Raw genomic sequence first — 21,990 nt, 5'->3', positions numbered from 1 at the left:
GAATGACATCTTGAGAACCACCTGCACTAAGCTAAAAAAAAAATAGCCAAATATGGGAAGCTGTTGCGTCCGTCGTAGACATATCCTTATAGACAAAAGTTGTACTGCTACTGTGTGTATATTTTATTTCAATGTTATCATGCCTGTAATGATGGCTTAAGACACAAAGGTACCTCGAGAACTCTCGCTTCAATCCCATCTTTGATTTCCATTTTTTCGCTTGGACTCGTCGGGATTTTTAAATGATTTCTTCAGCAGAAATCTCTAGATGTGCAGGTAATGATGCGCCAGATTACAAGCACTGTTAAATTGCCAATAAAGACTGTTAGAAGTACACAACACAAAATAATATCGTTATTTGCAGGGAAAGACACCTCCTGTTGGAGGTGCAAAGATGACCTAAGAACAAGGTAATTCCTAAGTTACCTGTTAATGTTCCCCCGGCAATTTAGGAGTTTCCCCAGCAAGTTACCTTGATAGCTGGTTTTGTTTTCACCTCAACAATAATGACGTAGCGGAGTGACGTCAAGGCACGTCTAGACATTCCAGACACCGCGGCACGAAGTCAGTCGGTCGTCAGATACTGGAGGGAGAGGATTGTAGGTCCACGACAACGGCATCTTCTTCGGCACCGACAACTTTAAGTCCAGGCACGCCGAGGATCTCCGGTCGCCGAGTTGCGTTGCCATAGTGAAGTGAATGCTGTGCGTGGTACAGAGGTCATAGGTCGCCAGGATCGATATGTGCGACTTCTTGGAAATGTGTGGGCGTTAGTGTCGACAAAGTTCGATTCCCTTGCAGTGCTCGCACGTTCCTGTCGTCCTGGTTTGTAACTGTCGCTTCACGCAAAAAGTAGCTGCAGTGTCCGTTGCCTTAGCGACCATTCCGGTTAATTGCGTCCACAAGACGGAGCAGTGAGGTGTGAAGCAGACTCTAGCAGCAGTAAGTATGTTTACACACTCATTCGATAACACTGTCTATAATAACAATCGAGTTCATAGACCTTAATGGGTAAATGCAGAATTGGATGCGGGCTTGCATGGTTTTCATACACGAAAATGCCGTTTTCTACATCTTTCGAATTTATATCTTAAATCAACATATAATAATAATAATAATAATAATAATAATAATAATAATAATAATAATAATACTTTATTGCCAGAACAAAGATACACATTGCTTTTTTATATAAAACACTCTAGCACTCCCACATACTCGTGCTCAGGGGCATTCCATATAATGTTAAGACATTTTATTAAATAATAGAGTAAAAAGTAAATAATAATAATAATAATAATAATAATACGTTATTGCCAGAACAAAAGATACAGATTGCTTTTTTATATAAAACACTCTAGCACTCCCACATACTCGTGCTCAGGGGCATTCCATATAATGTTAAGACATTTTATTAAATAATAGAGTAAAAAGTAAAAAAATAATAATAATAATAATAATAATAATAATAATAATAATAAAAGAAAAAAAAGAAAAAAAAACAGATATCACAATAGTAATTGAACTTTAAATTTTCTCTCTAAACAGCAATTTTTAATTGATTTTTTGAAATAAGGAGCATTAGCAAATTGTATGTTTGGGAATTTAGCTATTATCTTGGACCGAAGTTGCTACTGTGATTATAAGCACAGTTGTGGTACATTTAGGTTCTGTCAATCATATGTTGTCCGATCTTTTGGTTTTATATTTATGTAAGTAAAAATTAAATATGTTTAGATTTTTATGTACAAAATTCAATAATACATTGTTATAAATTTGATGGAAGTCAAATACTTTAAATTCTGAATACAACAGTTCTGAAGGATAATCAATAGGTTTATTAAGACAAATGTTATTACCGGTATTCTTTTCTGTAGCAGAATTATTGGTATTAGGGAAATACTATAAGCACTACCCCATCCTATAATGTCATAAACGAGATCAATGCAGAAAAGGTACATCTTCCGGTTTTTAGATGAGAACATGCACTTTTCTTGCATTGCATGCTTAATTTATTAAACATAAAAATGTAGAATGTATTTATTTTGCGTTATATTTATAGCAAATATAGTTGTATGGTTGTTAATATAATTCTGTATTGTTTTTTCTTTTAATTCATTGTTATTATTGTTTCGTTCCAAAATAATGGAAGATTTAATACACGATATTGCTAAAGATACAGGTACAGCGTTTCTTTGAATTATTCTTGTAGCATAATTATAAATTAAACACTTTACAAAATATTAAAATTCTTTTTTTTATAAAACTAATCCCTTAAAAAATTAAAAGTGACAGCTAATGTGTGATTGCGTGTAACGTCTGTACAGAAATTACTGTAGGGTAATGAAACTAGGATAAATAAATATTATAATTTTCTGTATGATCTAATTACGTCTAATGAACTGAATGAAGAAACAGTCAATCCTATAATAATAATAATAATAATAATAATAATAATAATAATAATAATAATAATAATAATAATGCAATAAAACAGAATGTAGATTGTACTATTAAGAGGACAAGTTAAGGAACTATTTTTAAGCCACAGACAAAGAATAATTAACTAGTATACTGTACATAAGTACATGGAATCTCGTAAATATTGTTACTGTTATTTACCCATATGTATGTGAGCAATACCCCTGATCACAGATATATCAGATTGACCATTCCCATGTTATGAAATGGCAAATAAAATCAGAGCCTCCACCGTCGAAAAGAAATTTTTTTTAACGCTAGATGGAAGTACAGTTGCTCCATGCAATTCCATAAGGGTTATAACGCGACTTCTTTTGCAGTCGCTAGATGGCAGCATAATGAAATTAACAAAGGGGGTTGACTTGAAAGTCCATAAGGCTTATCAATCTGTTTATGTGATCAGGGGCAATACCAATCTTGTATTAGATCTACCTTTCTATAGCTATACATGTAGCCTACGTATTGTGCGTGTTTGACTTCCTTAATTTTAAAACATATTGCAACCCTTTCCCCATGAATTATAATAAACTTGTTAAAATTTATACAGATATATGCAGACTCCCCTTGTGTATAGGAATGAATTTGTTTACATTGTTGTTTATCGGAGTTTAAGTAAGCATTCCCATGGCAACGTCAGTGTAATTTCCATTTCACAAAATCGTTTCATTTTTTCTATTCCTGTAGATCGAATATAGTCACACGTCAGAATTAAACGAAATATGTATAGACCTCATTGGGGAGATCACGAAAATATTAAGAAAATAAATCAAATTACAGCTTTGGGGTGCGCTATTATAACGGGTGTACGTTTGGAAAAAAGATTTTGATTAGTACAGCTCCTTTCGAAGTGACTTGGGCACTTATCGGTTATTCAGTACGTCTTCTTTCGGCAATAAACTCTCGAAAATTGTAGATTACATTACATATTGCATTTATTGGTTTACCTTATAGTGATGGAACTTTCGACTGCAAAAAATATAACATGAGACTTTTTGTATGATTACTTCGTAATTTGCGTGCCATAAATCAAGAGTCCCTGTTGTTCCAATACAGTATTGCCACGAATTAAATTGAATTGCACTGAATAAAAGTCAGCTGTATACTAATGTTCTAACCTTGACGTCCCTTCAGCATATGTTAACTGTCCATACTATGCAACACAATATCTTTGGACGCTCGATCCAAGGGAAATGTGCACACTATTTTCTAGTCGTGTTCGATGTGTAACAGTAAAAGACCGGTGGCATTTATCCGAGTCAGACCTGTTTTCTGGCGAACGCTCTATAGAACAGAACGGCAAAGATAGCGACAGCACACAAACAGAAGAAATTGTATTTATAAGAACAGTACTGGGAATTATATATAAGAAATAGATGTGAAGGAAGTAAAAAAAAATACACATTTCATTTAAATAATGAAATTAGGTCAGCGAAATAATGTGAATGAAATAATAAAATGGACAATTATGGATTACGTATAAAGGATGCACAGAAAGCGATGCAGGAAACAGAATGATTGTTAAGCCTATCAGAATGAGGAGGTGAGACGCCAAAATAAAATATGATTTGAGAAGTTACCATCGCTAAGGTTATGAAGTCCATGCTTTAAATTGATTCTGGTAGTAGTGGTTGATTTTGTGGTGGTGGTGGTGGTGGTGGTGGTGGTGATGATGATGATTATGATGATGATGATGATGATGATGGAGATGGAGAGTGAAGAGAAAGAGTAGAGGAGGAAAAGAAGGAAGAAGCTCCTGAATAATAATATACTGTAAGTTATATGAAGGTAATTATTATGGGGGGAAAAAAAAGGAATAGACTCTACGCTGACACGCCCTCAAGTGTAATGTGTACCCTGCTTTGAAAATCAGTTGCCTGGAATCCTGGGAACAGCCTCATTAAATAATGATGAACATCATATTAAATTTATTTTAAAAGCTTAATGACAGACAAAAATGAAAGGTGAAGTAGTATCCTTAGCATACGATATAAAGTCGCATGTTAAACACATGTAGTCGAAGAAAATTGATCATAAATCTCCCAGAATTCACCGGAAACAGAGTCCCTCTGATGGGATATATTAACTCAGCAATGGCGTTACGGTTCGACTACTGCTTCCAGCGGACGACATTCTTGTTATACTATACAGGGTGCTTAGAAAGCATTCAATATTTTGAGATTTGGTACTATTCATTAAAACAAGAAAAAAAAAGTGTAATAAACATGGGTCTTAAAATTAATATCTTCCGTGATATGAATCTTAGAAGTGATGTAAATACCTTCACCACTGCAAATACGAAATACAGAATCACCACTAAAACTTTGGTGCAAATTTTTGCGTAGATAAACAGCGCTAAAGAGCAATTTACAAGCTATACAGCAGGGATGGGCATCGACAGCGGAACTAGACTCTAAACGGGGACGCTTAATATTCATCCGTGACTAAATCGATGTTGCGCGTGTTCGCCGGGGAAGAAAGGGGATGAAGAGAAATCATATGGCTCCCCGTGAGAGAGTAGAATCCGCTCTTGCTACCCAGCCCTGAGCTATAGGATGAAGAGTGGACAGGAAACTAGTGTAAAATTGTTCACGAAATAAATAAATAAACATGAATATAAGTAAATATAAACGTAAGTAAACGAACTGCTCCAGTGAATATATCCTCTGCTTTTAGGTTTCCACCCACTGAGACATTTCATAACTACTCCTGTATTGATTAAAAAGTAACCAATATGATCTTATTAAAACTGGCATTTTTTAGAGATACTTTCTGAAAAAGGCACAGTTGTTGCAATAATAAAATTATTTTTTTACTTTAGTGTATAACTACCGAAATTTCTTTTTATTATGTTGAATGTTGTTTATGTTTCAGAACAAACAGTAAGAGTATATTCACATAGCGTTTTTAGTTCTACTTTGTAAATCATCTCGCAACACCCTCAGTTCTTTACACGACCCCAAGTTTGGGTACAACGGAACTAACCTATAACGAAGAATCTTGGAAAGCATGATGATAGAAATATTCTGATAGTCAATGTAATGTAATATAAGTAATGCTATTTTATTTAGAGTTCAGTCTAATTCACATATCACAGTTTAAAATCAATAACACTTACAAATGTAAATGATCATTGCAGATTATGAAATTGGAATGCAAACGTTTTGGCCCTTGGGCATCATCAGGCATTTAACTTACAATATCTTATACAATTTTTCATATCTTTGCTGTGGAGTGCGTACCAGATAATTAAAATTTATAATCTTGTATATAATAATAAACAACTATTTACATGATTAACTCTATGATAAATAACAATCTGAAATTTAAATGAGTACAGGTATTAAAATTATATATGATAAAATTGTGACTAAAAATGTTGTGTAGATCTTATGTTTCAAATTATAAAATTGTGAACATTGAACAACATGATGAAAAACCATATGATTGTTGTTCAATGTTCACAATTTTATAATTTGAAACATAAGATCTACACAACATTTTTAGTCACAATTTTATCATATATAATTTTAATACCTGTACTCATTTAAATTTCAGATTGTTATTTATCATAGAGTTAATCATGTAAATAGTTGTTTATTATTATATACAAGATTGTAAATTTTAATTATCTGGTACGCACTCCACAACAAAGATATGAAAAATTATATAAGATATTGTGAGTCAAATGCCTGATGATGCCCAAGGGCGAAAACGTTTGCATTCCAATTTCATAATCTGCAATGATCATTTACATTTGTAAGTGTTATTGATTTTAAACTGTGATATGTCAATTAGACTGAACTCTAAATAAAATAGCATTATATTATATTACTATAACGAACAAAATAATTCTGTTCAAGAATGGTAAACACAAAACGAAATTCATGGACCATATCTAGCACACTGAAAGTTTACAAATTTTCCGCATCACTGTTTTATTACATGTTGTCTCAGATGTGAGCCTAACGTCGTACGGACTTCACGTCACGGGAGCCCCACCGTGTGTCCATGTAATTTGTGAGTAGTCTGTATGTATAGCAGATTCACACATTGCCTTCTGTTATGGTAAGAAAACCTCGACAACAGGGAAACCACAAAAACAAATACAAGGTGAAGAAAGATACAGTTTTAATGTTACGTATTCCACATCTCGTACAAACATGAAAATTAACTTAGCTGCGTATTTTAGAAGGCGTAATAATGAATAGGTGGAAACCGCTGCCTCGGAGTCACACACCTTTCATTTATCTCAGTCATTACGGTGCAGGGCGGAGTCGAGCACGAGCCTTACTAAGAATTACTCACTCATCGCAGTTTTAATGTGTTGTGCCATTATTTACCTCGTGCTCACTGCATTTACGCTCTTTGCATTTCCTCAAATATATGTTCTTTGCAGATTGAAATTTCCGACATTCCGAGATTTTGTCATCACTGGAAGACATAAATGAATAAATATATTTTTAAGCGTTTCTGTACATTAACATTACTCATCGCCCATGTTGCAGAACATTAGTAATAAATTTACATCATTACTCGCTACGGTTCGTTTAGCACGGATCTTTTTGTTTCATCCTTCTCACTATTAGCTGGCCTACAGATATTGGACATTTCGATTTGCAATCCTTATGTTTTCTTTCTTTTTTTTTTTTTTGCCTTATACGGAGAAGGGACCCGAAGGCTTACACTGCATCCTGAGGCTTATTGTGGTTACCACTCCTAATCTGTGAATGACTGGATAGCCGAACGGCCGCGCTCTTGTACAAGTACAGCACGTCGCACCGTGTACTTAACCTGGGCTATTGTATGGATGATGATATGTGATTTTCTTAGCTAATACATTGTTTATTATTGCAAGCAAAAATAACACTGATAAAATTAGAGTCAATTCAGTAGCACTAATTGTCAGCACCAGTTCTTTGAACATAAATTCCATGTAAAATGGAATATTCACTAAACTTAAAATGATTAATTGTTAAACTTATATGAACTCCTAAATTGGATTTTATAAAGTCCTAAATCTCTCTTTCTTAGCATCTAGAAAACCGTTTCCTATATGTTGCAATTGCCTTTCTTGACGTTCCTTGCGTATATTGATTAAATTTCGTAATGTAATGTTAAGGTCTTATGTAATTTTATGCACGGTGGAAGTGACAAAACTGTGCAGAATTAAGGGGGCAATAGAACAAACCTATTATGCGCATTGTATTAAGTGCAGAGTTAATTAGAAAATTAGGTGGATTTCGCAGAAGTTAAAATACAAAATAAAGTAACGGAGGAGTTTAAATTGAATAAAGGTCTCATACGGGGATGTGGTTTGTCATCGATCCTGTTCAGTGCGCACTTGGACCAGACCCTCAATCAGAGGTACTAGAAATACTCTGGAATAGGTATCCTAATAGGAAATAAAACATAACATTCTTTGATATTTGCCGATGACAAGATGTTATTTGCTTGAGATGAAGATAGTATGGTCTGAATGATGAACAAACTTACAGAGGAATTCAGAGAGTGAAGTTTAAGTATTAATTTAATAAAAAAATGAACATATGTGTCGAAAAATGGGGGTGACCTTTTCATCGAAATAGGAACAATTAAAAAAATGTGAATATTTTAAGTATTTATGGTCAATTATCACAATTAAAGAAACCTGTGAAAAAGATATGCATACGAGTAGTACGAAATTGAAATAAAAAATTGAAAATTTATCCTTTGAAAAGCTGGAAAAATTCAAATAGCCATACCTTGAAGCAACAATAACACACAGGCCTACAAATGACACTCGAGGGGAAATTAAATGCAGAATAAATATGAGAAATGCCTGCTATTGTTAGGCTGAGGAGCTTTTGTCATCCAGTCTGCTTTCAAGAAACTAGTAGAATTTACAAAACAGTTACTTTACTGGTTGTCCCGCATGGTTGTAAAACTTAGACTCTCATTTTGAGAGAGTAACTGAGGTTAAGAGTGTTCAAGAATAAGTTATTTAGGAAAATATTTGGGTTTAAGAAGGATGAAGCTACAGGAGAATGGAGGAAGTTACACAATGTAGAACTGCATGTATTTTATTCTTCACCTAACATAATTAGGAACATTCAATCCAAATCCAGACATTTGAGATGGGCAGGGCATGTAGCACGTATGGGTAAATCCAGAAGACCTAGGGAAGAAGAACTGTGGGGAGGCCGATACGTAGATGGGAGGTTAATAGAATATAATATGTATATATATTTGAATTCGGCGTCACGAAAACAAAAGTGGTGCCCTATTTTTCAAGACCGAGGTAGTAATAAAAAGAAAATTGTGGTAAGCATAGTGTTTGTGGAATGGCACGGAAAAACGGGAGAATCACAACATTGGCTTCGTCCGCCAAAAGTATAACTTCTTGATTACCGAGATTTGAGCTGGAGTCCGAGGTCGCCGTCAGCCAGAACTCTGCCAAACGAGTTAGCAAGGTGACTATTTTACTACTATGCTCCATACTGAATGCAATCAACCATACCTCATTCTGTGGAAATAGGCACAGCGCCAAAATATTTTTTTCGAATGATTGATTTTTACTGTAAACATAATGTCTTTATTTAGTTTCCCTTTCTACTATCTTGTTTTCAAGAAATGCTAATTTTTTATAAAGACGATAACATTTATCAGTTTTGCCTCGTGTAACCAGTTTTTTGTCCCTTCTCTCAACTCCCATTCACCGGAGTCACTAGTAAGACATGTATTTATAAAAGTGTTGAGTCTATTCGCATTAGTGGACTTTCATGGTTCAGGTAAAAATTTCTTGCCCATCTTATACCTGATGATTAAAATTTACTGCTGAAAACATTATATCGGGTTATTCATAGTCGTGAAATTATTAAAATCACTAATGATTACATAATTACAAAAACACTATTCCTTTCACAAAGAATTGGGGTTTATTTATGTAAAAGCGACTAATATGAAATTAAAATATGAACCGTCATTTTGTTCTTCGTTTATTAATAGCCTTCGGAATGAAGACAAATTACAGGTCCCACACCTTAAATAATTCAGAGCTCTAATATTTTCAGACCTGAAAAATTTTCTACTGCATTTGAAACAATAGTGAAAAATAGTAATATACGTTACAAGAGCGGTATGTTGACGTTTTCATGTTCGAGGAAAAGATTGAAAAAGCGAAACGTAGTTGAGCTTTTTTAATTTCCGAGAACATGAAAACAAACATACCGCTCGTGTATCGTACATTATTTTGTGCGAAGATCGTTTATTACATACCTGAAAGACGAATTTCTAATTAGTTGCAATGAAATCTCCATCTTGGTTTCTGTTTAATGACGGCAACTTCGGAAAACCAAAATATCTTTCTTCAACATTGTTGCTATAAAATGTTTTCTGTGTTTACTATACTCCAGCAGGCCGTGATATACGTCTGTCTTCCCCCCCCCCAGTCTATAAATGCGAACTTAAAACAAACGGTAAGGTTATGTAATGATTTAGTTTTCATTTTAATATTTTAACAATATTATTTATATAACATATTGCAGTAATAACATCGGCATCTGGAATCTTGTTGATTTTTTCACGGCTTCCTTAATGTTACTTGTATCAGGAATGCAATAAGTTTCGTGGAGTAGTAGACTTTACTTAATTTTTGCAAATATTTAAAAACAATAATCAACATTGCAATTTAGGTGAAATTGCAGTGGTAAGTTTCCAATTTATAATTACTACTATGTTAAAGTCTCTAAAAATAATATGTTAAAAGCCTAAAGCAAGTAAAATGAATGTCGAGCTTAAGCGGTAAGAAGAGGGAAATTGTTGTGTGTGTTACGTTGGGAATACTGAATGTGGTATTTCACACTTACCGCGTATTGGTTCTGTGCGGAAAATAAGCAAATACGCACGATCTCGGACAAAAGTAATTAACATATAGGCCTACGGAAACAAAACTCATGCATTTTCAAAAAAAAAAAAAAAAAAAAAAAAAAAAGAAGAAGAAGAAGAAAATAACTCACACACAAACAATTTCAATCGATTTAATTTTATACATTTCGGAATGAAAAAACATGCGTTTACGATTTTTTTCTGTTTGTTCCTTTCAAGATACAGTCCCTGGGGTCTGTTCAGGTCTAAATTCCATTTTTTCATAGGAATAAATCCTCTCTTTTTAAGGCTGTAGTCTATTATTATTCTTGATAGTCTGTTACTTTCTTAATTTAATTTCATTTAATTTATTGTACTCCATAAATACAGATCTTACTGTACATCAATATTGAAGCTTTAAGATGTGGAACAAGTGAAGTGTAATGAGGAGAGATATATCGATTCTATCTAGGCTATATGATCTTTCAGGTACAGGTATTTACTTATTTATTCATCAGGCATTTTATAAAGTCTTTCAGTTATAGGAAATCGAACCCGGGTCTACAGGATTATAAGTCCAGCACTCTAGACACTAGACTACCGTGGGGGCATAAATTAAATATTATATTTACCTATTATTAGAGCTAAAGTCACAGCATTCGTAGGAAGAACTATTACACCATAAATCGTAAATGACGGAATGACCGAAAAAAATTTGATAGAAAAGCCGAGAAACATCTCGATATAAATTAAGCAGATTTTTTTCAGCATACTCAGTATTTACACCTTAGCTTCGCCACTGACTGAAATTAAACGTAATTTACTTTTCTTCTTCTTTCATAACTTATAAAAACAACTGGTATTATTCATCCGTCCACTATAGGCATGACGGTACTAACCATCATTTCCAAGAATCCAAATTGGCTTTAAAAAAATTGCAAATACTGTCTTCTATGTCTTGCAAGAAACTAATTGGCCATATGAACTACTTTGTAGGGTCAGGGGTCTGTGTGGAAGGTCAGGCGCTGGAATTACTCCACTTCCCACCGCAGTAACATCTCGATACATTGGAAGTATCCTTGAGTAAACCACTTTGCTTCGCCTTGTGTTGCGTTGCGTGAGGCAAGGTAAGTGCTTGCCTCATCAATGATTCATTACCAACTCGTTTGCACGACACGGCTTTGTTTGTCATGCGTATCTACAAACACCTCAACAGTTACAGCTAGCTGCATTGCCGACTGTAACCGAGAGGCGGAACCGGCGCCTATGGTACGAAAACATGAAAGTGAAGATTTTGTACAAAAGAAATACAAATCACAATCTGTGTTGTGCGTAACTTACTGAGTGAGAAACTTGAGTCAGTGCTAGAGCGCAATCGCATTCCGTTGACTCGGGTTCGATTTCCTGGCGTTCACTGGAATGGTGACAATTAATAAATATCTTTATTAAATAAAATATGTAAAACTTTTTCTTTGTATTGTCATTTTTTATTTGTTCTCGAGTGCTGGTTCTGGACATCATACAATGGAGGGTGATTGTGGAGTATTAGTGAAAAGATAATGAGAGGAAACAGGAGAACCCGAGAAAAATTCGAAGGATCGTATCTGATTGCTACGGTGAAAGACAGAGTGGCTGAACACTCGATCACGACGTGAATTGGAATAATATTTATGGTGGATAAATTTGGGGAATGATGTTTTTTTTATTACTATTGGGTTATTTTACGACGCTGTATCAACAGCTAGGTTATTTAGCGTCTGAATGAAATGAAGGTGATAATGCCGGTGAAATGAGTCCGGGGTCCAGCACTGAAAATTACCCAGCATTTGCTCGTATTGGGTTGAGGGAAAACCCCGGAAAAAACCTCAACCAGGTAACTTCCACCAACTGGGATTCGAACCCGGACCACCTGGTTTCGCGGACAGACGCGCTGACCGTTACTCCACAGGTGTGGACGGAATGATGGTAGGTAGGCTACTTTTATACATGGTGTTTCCGGGATGGTGTTACAAACTTTCAGGGATGATGGAGAAGGGCACATGTATCAATTTGAGATAAGGAACCCTGGTCCGGAAATGACCGAGTCGAAAGTTATAAGCAAAAATAGTTGTGTGGAAATGAAATAATTTTATTCCGCTGTACACTTTATTTATGTGTATTTATCTGTACATCTTACGCATACTGTACTGTATTCATCTAACGTTGTTTACATTGTCTACTTACAGTATTCCATTCAGTGCGCTGTCTGAGGGGTGGGGACAGGAAACTACACTAAAGCAATGCAGATAGCGTAATGTGTAACGGACATGGTTGGTCCTGATATGCACGTCTGTAGACAGCAGTGTATGTGTACAAGTTGCAGTGTCCAGTCCATCAGTCCTAGTGAAATGGAGGAGTACACGAGAGCGGAATATGCAGACCTGATTTTCGAATACGGACGAGCCAATGGGAACAGTAGACAAGATCACAGATTGTATCCGGGCAAGTACCCACGTAGGAGACATCCGGCCCATACCATCTTTCCAAGACTGTTCCAAAGGTTAAGGGAAGGAGGGCACGTGGTGCCAAATTACAATTCCATTTCCACACAACTATTTTTGCTTATAACTTTCGACTCAGTTATTTCCGGACCAGGGTTCCTTACCTCACATTGACACATCATCCCTGAAAGTTTGTAACACCAGCCCGAAAATACCCTGTATATTCACAGTGTTGAAGAAGATTCTTCATTGCTTGGGTTTAATATTTCTTGACTCTTGTAATTTCTTTCAAATCAGAAATATGAAAAACTTTCATTTTTATTTATTTTTTTATTTTTTGGTGTTACACTATTAACAGTGGCATCACCACTATGAGTAAAGTAGATCTGTTTTTTTTTTTTTTTTTTTACAAAGGAATATATTATTCTGGTATTTATTCTTGTTCTTTGGGTTATTCTCGTGAATATTTATTGTTATTTTTGCATTGGTTTCCGATACGATTTTTAAAGCATATTTTCGTTTTCATCTCATCATATCATATCGTCTATATGATTTTTAGACTTTTAAAATCAATCATAATTCGAGTTCAAACTGCTGTAAGCCTAGATGGTCTCTAACTAGAGTTACTTCTTATACCTTAGTATGAGATCAGGTACTGGAAGTAATTTTTTTTCATGATTTTTTATTTGTGTTGACTATTGAGGCAGATATTGTAATAGATTCAGAATATTTATACGTAATGAGTCCACTGTCTTTTTATGCACTTTCTTTACTTCTTGTGACACTTTTAATCGTTTGGTTATATTTGTTTCCGCTTGAGTTTCAACATATAACACTAAAATCAGCGACAATTTATCTTTCCACAACTATAAAAACCAACACTATGTTTAAAGTGTGTTAACTTGATGGCCGTCTCCACTGCGTAGTGTGTACAAGAAGAAATCTGCAAACGGATGCATTCAGATATTACAACATATCAACCCACTTTAATAAGAGAACCGCGCTTGAATTTAACAAGGATTATGTAAACTAGGACAGCCGGGCTGTCAGTTGCAGGAGTAAGTTGTAAATCTGCCCACAATTACTCCGCGTGAGTTAATACGAACCGGTTGCAGTTCTGATTATTATTTCTCACTTCATTTAAGAACACTTCACTGAATGACATGACGTGAACGCTGCAGTTACTGCTAAGAGGCAAATTAACGAACATACGAAACACTGTCAGCCTGCTTATTATTTGCTCTCCTTCCCTTCCATCTTTGATGGTTGTGGAGATGACCCTTAACCCCTCTCTCACCTGCCGGTTTATAAAAATCGCTAAGGGCCGATTTCACCAAACTTATTTGACTTCAATTGTTACTCGCCAAAATATTGCAAAAAATTGTAGAAAATTGTAAAAACTGTAAAACTTTGTAAAATGTAATTGTAATATTATAAAATTTTGACTTGTTCCACCTCTTAAAGCTTCATTGCTCACGTAAGTTCTATGGAATATAATAAATGAAATGAAATGAAAAAAAAAAAACAATCTTTTTAGTTGACACTTTAAAGGGACAATGAATTTCACCAACACAAATTGGGCTTTAGTTCTCATTAAACTAGGCCTACATTTAAGTTTATTGGTAAATATTTTGCCATTTAAATAATTAATCTTACATTAACGACAATAATTTTCATCATGACAATGATGTACTTGATATTTGAAAACGATAATTTCTTACCAAGGCGGTAGAGGATAAATCCCGAAAAAGAAGATTATTTCAATACAATAGACGAAAAAGATTTGCAAATGCAGTTTAGTTTGAGCAAAACACAAGCATTCTATATTTTGAATAGTACAGAAGGTGATTTAGAATTTCCAAGTAATAGTTAAGTACATAATAATATTATTTAAATGATATTGAAGAAACGTTTAACCAATTGTTCTCTGGTTCATTTCACTAACCCTCAGCTAGACACATTTTTTCCCATACTGATCGACTGTGCCAAGGCTAACTGTGCTTCCTGGGTGCCTATAGGCAATTCCACATGCTCCTCGACCAGATTCCTCCACACCTTCCCGACCGATGATGGGAAAATACTAACGAATATGATAATGGAATGGAGATATGTTGACGGATTGAAATACATGCCTACATTTGGAAACGGGAGAGCCCCGAGAAAAAACACCCTACACTTTTTTGACGTGAATACTTCCATACTTTCTGTCCAATACTAGAGTGCCATCCCAAAAAGTCGATCGACTCATTTTCAGATGAGTTTTGTCACCTTTATAATTTGAAAACACGACATATCCCAATGAAGTAGACGACGATCAAGTTACAAATTACATAATGCAGTAGGCCTATTTAAATTATACAGTTTGTACGCAAAAAAAAAAAAAGCGAATGCTCGTGCTTGACATGCGTATATAATCACTTTGTGATTTAAAACGGCGCTCATTCCGTCGGATCTCGGCTACTTAGTCACTCATGAGTGCACCTCTGCACATTAGTGTGTTGGACATTGTACCACGGTCACACATCTGTGACACAGTGCATGAGGATTGGCCACTAAAGGAAAACTAAGAGGTGGAGCTTAAACTGAGAGGATTCAATCCGGCACTGGAATTGGAATCCGGTGTGGCTTAGTGGATAGAGCGTCAGCACGTAGAGCTGAAAACCGGAATCCCGGTGCCGGAGAGAATTTTTCTCCGCTCCACCGATCCTTCATCATATGAAAAGTTTTGTTCATTTAACTTTCATAAGATATAAAAAGAAATTAATTTCACTCAATTTTTGTAGGCCAATGGTATACCTCCCATCTCAATTCTGGAGTTATTTTTATAAACAGATTGTAAAGTTTTGGTCCAAAGTATGAAGAATGATTCTGCCTATATTTTCTATTGCATTTTGGTTCAAATAAAAGAGGTAACATATTTCGCCTTGTAGCCTATTATGAAATGTTTCAACATCATCTTTATAATATTTTGGCAACGATTTTTATGAAAAAAGTTCAACAGAGCTGAATTGTAAATTTTTTTAATATTATGAATACAAAATTCTGAAAAAAAATCAAATGTGTTGTCTAATCAACAAGTTTTGACCAACAAATTTTAATTATTCCGTTTTGGAGCAAAAACAACAGATGATGTAATTTAGCAATTCCTCTTCAATGGCCGACAAATTTTATTGGAACCCACTTAATCAGGGATACGTTCTTTTAAATGACGCAAATCTACGTAAAGTGACTTCCAGCTTTATTTATCTTCCGGAGGAAGCCATGGTAAGGATCTGAACCAGCAAACCTCCGATCCAATAAGCAGCATAGTAACAGCAAGACCACCGACGACGATTCCTTTGAAGACTGTCATCTTCATATGAGCCGTTCAGAGCAAAAGTTGTCAGTCAAAACTGGGTAATAAGGTTTAAAGTAAAAATTCTGTAAAATACAGCGGAAAGTAGCAATTAATATTTCCTTCTTTCTATCCACTGACTACTAATAGTTTAAATAAATTGAATATTAATTGCTACTTTGCGCTGTATTTTATAGAATGTTTACTTTAATCCTCATTGCCCATTTTTACTTACACCTCTTCTCCTCTGAACGGCACATGTAAGTTGTGTGTTCATAATACTACATTTGTCACACATTCTGTTAGAATGACGCCCGACAATAGCTAATACGATACACAAAAATCAAATTCAAGTTGGTTAGAATCGGAACAAAGCGTGGGTGCGGCTCCCAATTAAGTAAACTGGTTTACGATTGTGACTAACTTCAGCCGCATCTCTGCCGCGGCTGCTACCTTTCTTCCCGTTTAATGCGCTGTTAAAATAACAATGAATCGTAATTTCGTGCCTGCAGGGGGGGTCCCGTTTCCTTAGCTGTAAACCGAGCTCCTCCGTCTCCTTATATAAATGTTAGATCACGAAGAGACGGAACTGGTTATAATAAGAAAGTGTTGGCGACCTGACCCCAATCCGGAAGATCTCCGCTCAATGACAACCTCAACAGCCTCATCGTCTTGCAACGAAAGTGTGGTAGAGATGGCCTCTCCCACAAACGAACTTTATCAACACATGCGTGACCTTTCTATAACATGGCTCATTAATTGGTAAATATTAAGTGTTTCTTTTCACCTGTAGACGTTGTTGTGAGATTGTGACAGCTGTAGGATGGATTTAGAAAAGAGAAAAGGTACAATAGACACTTTGACCTCAATGGGAATATTGTGCCCTCTTTAACATCGAATATCTAATAGTGATAATCCAGTTCTGCTTCTTTTCGCTTGCGTGCATATGTATAAACTTGACATTTCATATTATACTTTCAGGTTGAATTGATGTAGGCCTATACAGTAGATTCCGTTTAATAGGATCACGTTGGGACCATGAGTTTTGGTCCAATAAAGATACGTATTAGGACCCAGCTTGCTTACTTATGGCTTTTAAGGAACCCGGAGGTTCATTGCCTCCCTCACATAAGCCCGCCATCGGTCCCTATCCTGAGCAAGATTAATCCAGTCCCTACCATCATATCCCATCTCCCTCAGATCCATTTTAATATTATCCTCCCATTTACGTCTCGGCCTCCCCAAAGGTCTTATTCCCTCCGGCCTCCCAACTAACGATCTATATGCATTTCTGGATTCGTCCATACGTGCTACATGCCCTGTCCATCTCAAACGTCTGGATTTAATGTTCCTAATTATGTCAGGTGAAGAATACAATGCGTGCAGATCTGCGTTGTGTAACTTTCTCCATTCTCCTGTAACTTCATCCCTCTTAGCTCCAAATATTTTCCTAAGAACCTTATTCTCAAACACCCTTAATCTCTGCTCCTCTCTCAAAGTGAGAGTCCAAGTTTCACAACCATACAGAACAACCGGTAATATAACTGTTTTATAAATTCTACCTTTCAGATTTTTTGACAGCAGACTAGATGACAAAAGCTTCTCAACCGAATAATAACACGCATTTCTCATATTTATTCTGCGTTTATTTGTTATTGTCGCTCCAAGTTATTTGAATTTTTCCACCTCTTCGAAGGATAAATCTCCAATTTTTATAGTTCCATTTTGTACAATATTCTGGTCACGAAACATAATCATATACTTTGTCTTTTCGGGATTTACTTCCAAATCTATCGCTTTACTTGCTTCAAGTAGAATTTCCGTGTTTTCCCTAATCGTTTGTGGATTTTCTCTTAACATATTTACGTCATCCGCATAGACAAGAAGCTGATGTAACCCGTTCAATTTCAAACCCTCTCTGTTATCCTGAACTTTCCTAATGGCATATTCTAGAGCGAAGTTAAAAAGCAAAGGGGATAGTGCATCTAGGACCAAGCTTAGAGGGACAAATGCAGTACAGGTCAATATTATGTATCTAATTCCGATTAAGAGGACCAGCCGCATTACTGGACCAAAACGCATGGTCACAACGTGGTCATATTAAGCGGAATCCACTGCATTTAAATTTCAACTTACATTTCAACTGTCCTATTCTAAATGAATCTCCTCAAGATGAGTATGTCGAAATAATAATCGATCAAAATTTACGTTGGGATAAGCATATTTTTTTCTGTGCAATAGATTAAGATAAATTATTCACTATTTTGTTATCCTGCGAAATTACTTGACTGTCCATAATTTATGACTGATTTACCTAGCACAAGCTATTTTATAGTGTAGTATTATAGGATGGGGTAGTGCTTATAGTACCTCTCTTATGTCAGTAACTCTGCTACAGAAAAGAATAATAATAATAATAATAATAATAATAATAATAATAATAATAATAATGTCTTAATAAACCTCTTGATTATCCTTCAGAACTCTTGTATTCGAAATTTAAAGTATTTGACTTCCACCAAATTTATAACAATGTCTTATTTAATTTCGTACATAAAAACCGAAATATATTTAATTTATATCCACATAAATATAAAACCAAGAGATCAGACAACATAAGTTTATGCTTGGCTAATCCCATGGCGAATCTTCTGCCTCATCTTCCCAAATACCATCTAGCTATTACCAATTCCGTCAACGTTAAATAACCTACTACTTGATGCAATGTTCTTAACTAACCAACAAAAAAAGAAAAAATTACTTAAAACAGAAAGAGTGTATATCTTCAGAATATCAAGTAACCAGAGACGTAAATAATAAAGATGGAACAGAGAAATGAAGTGATCATATTTCAAGGATGAGAACCATTCAGATTAGTAAGACTCGCAAGAAATGGGAAGTCCTATGAAAGGAAAGGCTCTGGGAAACACAAACAAAGATAAAGAGATTTCCTTTCTGGACAAAACAGATCGTTGGCGTAAAGGAAACAAATATGCATTGGATCTCAACTTTTATTTCCCTGCCGGAAAAAAAAAAAAATATGCTACGAATTTTACTTCCGTAATACCATCAACCTCGGCCGGATTTATAGCTACTTGCGGTGAGGAAAAGTGAAAATGAATGCAGATCCAATAATAAAGGAATCGAAGAGTGTAGGCCTAACACAGGAAACTTAATATTATTGAGCCAATTCCCTTTAAATTATGTCCTTCGTCAGCACTGATAAGCATGTAAGTATCGTGAATTCAGAGCTATATAAAACGTAATAATGGGAAATGAATATTGGAATACAGCAGATGTCAGCATCTGGTTCAGGACTTGTAAGAGACGTAATATGGAGACGGGATATTGGAATAAGCAGTCGATAAAATACAATAGAAAGAAACCTAATACAGATTTCTTTGAAAGTGAAAATGCTGCAGATTCAGCGCTGTAAATCAGAGACATATATAATAAAGTTTAACCTTATTAAGTAAGAGGGTAAAAGTTCTCAGCCATTTCTCATCCACAGGACCTGTATATAACTTGTAACTAGTCAATAATTTCATATAAATACTTGTCAACCAGAGTCACAACTAAACTGATATAAATGATGTTGCTAATGCTTCTAAAAATATAAAGGTAAAGTCAACCCTATGACAGGCCAAATCGACCTAGAGGGTGGCAAGAGATTAAGGTTCCCGTCTCTACAGACAATCGGCATTTAATGGCAATAGGAATGCCAATTCTACGTGTCCGTCGTCTTCACTCCCAAGGAAATGCTCCTGGTACTCATTTATGTTAGTGGCTCAGTAGAACTCAGGACCATAGTGCCGCAGGAAAGATTAGATCACTGGAAAAATCCATGACCCCATCGGGAATCGAACCCGCGACCTTTCGACTTGCAGTGTTACGTCTTAACCGCGACGCTGCCGTGCGCCCTTGCTAATGCTTGAACAGTACATAAAACAAATATATGAGCCCCAGCTTGACACCAAAATATATCTCTTATTCTGTTGTGAGCTTGGATAACAAGAGTCACTTGTTTATCATAGTTAACTCAAATTTCAATCCATTTTATAAAGTTGTCTTGTATGACTGGAGTAGACTGCCTTAGTAATACGCTGAGGACCCGAATTCGAGTCTCATAATTGGCGCAATTTACGCATGTGTAGCCTATGCAGCCTAGGCGTCTTCGTGCATTACCATGAGAATCTAATGATACTTATAAGATTTACAGGACCTAACTTTGCAATGAAATATTGTAATTTATGACATGGATAAAAAGCGAATAAATGCCTCAGAATGTTACTGCATTTTGTCTTCCACATTACATGTCAGAAATAGATGTTTCGCTTCTTTGGCAAAACGTTTTATCTTTTAGTACAACATAATGTTATATAGCACCTTACTTTGCTGTTATCACTATGCAAACACAATAAATACTCCAAACACAGACTTGTGGGATATTTCACGTTCCCTTCTTCCATGAGAAGACTCTTTTTATAGGTTAACGATTCACTTACAGAAATTCACAAGTACTAAACACTCAAACATTTACAGTAGGAATAATAGTCTACTGACAATGAAATAAGCAGAAGAGCTGCTCCTCGAGACATCACGATCGCCACTGCTAATACAAGCATCGTTGTCTTCGTCGTTAACAATATATTGTATTAAAATTTATTGTATTTCAGGATGGCTCTTTTCACTATATGGCGAATATTTTAATGGGTTAATTAATAACATTAAATCCACTGCGCAGTGGGAATTTGTGGTGGCGAGATAGTGTTTTGGCCAGACAAACCCGAACTTTTGTCAAGGAACTGACCGATATTCGATATGAAGTTGCGCAAGAGATATCCTATCCATGGCAACTTTCTCCTCTATGCCTCATCCAAAAGTCTTCTACCACTCCTAATTTCCTCATTCCTAATTCTTTCCCGTCTTGACACACCTAAATTTCGCCTAAAGTAGTCCATCTTTACTGCTAACACGAGTAGCTTTCTGTTATCTTCTTGTCTTGGTATCTACGAGGGTCAATCAATAAGTTTCCGGACTGTCCTGAATGTAGGCAACACATAAGGCATAGGAAACGAAGAAGTTATCTACAATCAGGGAAACGCCTGGAACCTGCACCAAATGCATCACATGAAAGAGAGAGAAGAAGATTAGCCATAAGGCGTATATGGAGAGGTTCCAGGAAAAATCGCAATAGAGCCTTGACAAGATTACACAAAATCACGTTTAGAGACTCAGGGCTGTATTCATAGACATTCTTAGCGCGGGCTTCCGGTGGATGATCAGCGTTTTTCGTATTCATAAACCAGTGTTAGCGATAGGATATGATTTGAATTCTGTATAAGTAACCAGTGGATAGCCGGGGCTAGTTTAGCACGCTCGTAGCGCGTGCTGCAAAATGTCTATGAATAGAACCCTTAGTTTTTAAAGAAAATCTGACGCTGTTTGATAGACCGACTCAACAGGCATGGAAGCAATGATCTTCAGTAACACGCACATGTATGTTTAACGGTACAATAAATACAAGTGCAGTTCGGAAATAAATTGATTGAACCTCGTATACCTCGTACGTATAACAACCATTGATTCTATTAGTGATCTCATAATAAGCAATTTTACATTGTCAGAGATAGCGTAATCCCACAATAAGCTATTCAAAGCTTTTGTTATTCATTTTTCATGGTGTACTCTTTTCGAGGCCTTTTCCTTTTCTAATCCATTTATCTTAATTAAATAATTAATGCACTTTGAAAAGCTCTATAGGCTTTAACTGGCCATCCGAATAAATTTCTAAGTATTCACCAAATTATTTTAATTTTGGTATTTTAGGGTGCTATGCATAGACATTTCGCT

The 21,990-nt window shown here is 35.6% G+C and overlaps 1 protein-coding gene across 1 annotated transcript in view; it reads left to right on the top strand.

Annotated features, from left to right (window-relative positions):
* Nucleotides 1–578: 578 nt before the first annotated feature.
* The window catches only part of LOC138692830 (tyrosine-protein phosphatase non-receptor type 13-like), a 241,395-nt gene continuing 219,983 nt past the window's right edge, over nucleotides 579–21,990 (top strand). Inside the window, exon 1 of the mRNA XM_069816085.1 lies at nucleotides 579–942. The gene's annotated coding sequence lies outside the window, so the exon portion shown is untranslated. The remainder of the gene's footprint in view (nucleotides 943–21,990) is intronic.

Source organism: Periplaneta americana, chromosome 17 (genome assembly GCF_040183065.1).
Source record: "Periplaneta americana isolate PAMFEO1 chromosome 17, P.americana_PAMFEO1_priV1, whole genome shotgun sequence".
Taxonomy (NCBI): Eukaryota; Metazoa; Arthropoda; class Insecta; order Blattodea; family Blattidae; genus Periplaneta; species Periplaneta americana.
This window is presented reverse-complemented; position numbering and strand designations above follow the sequence as displayed.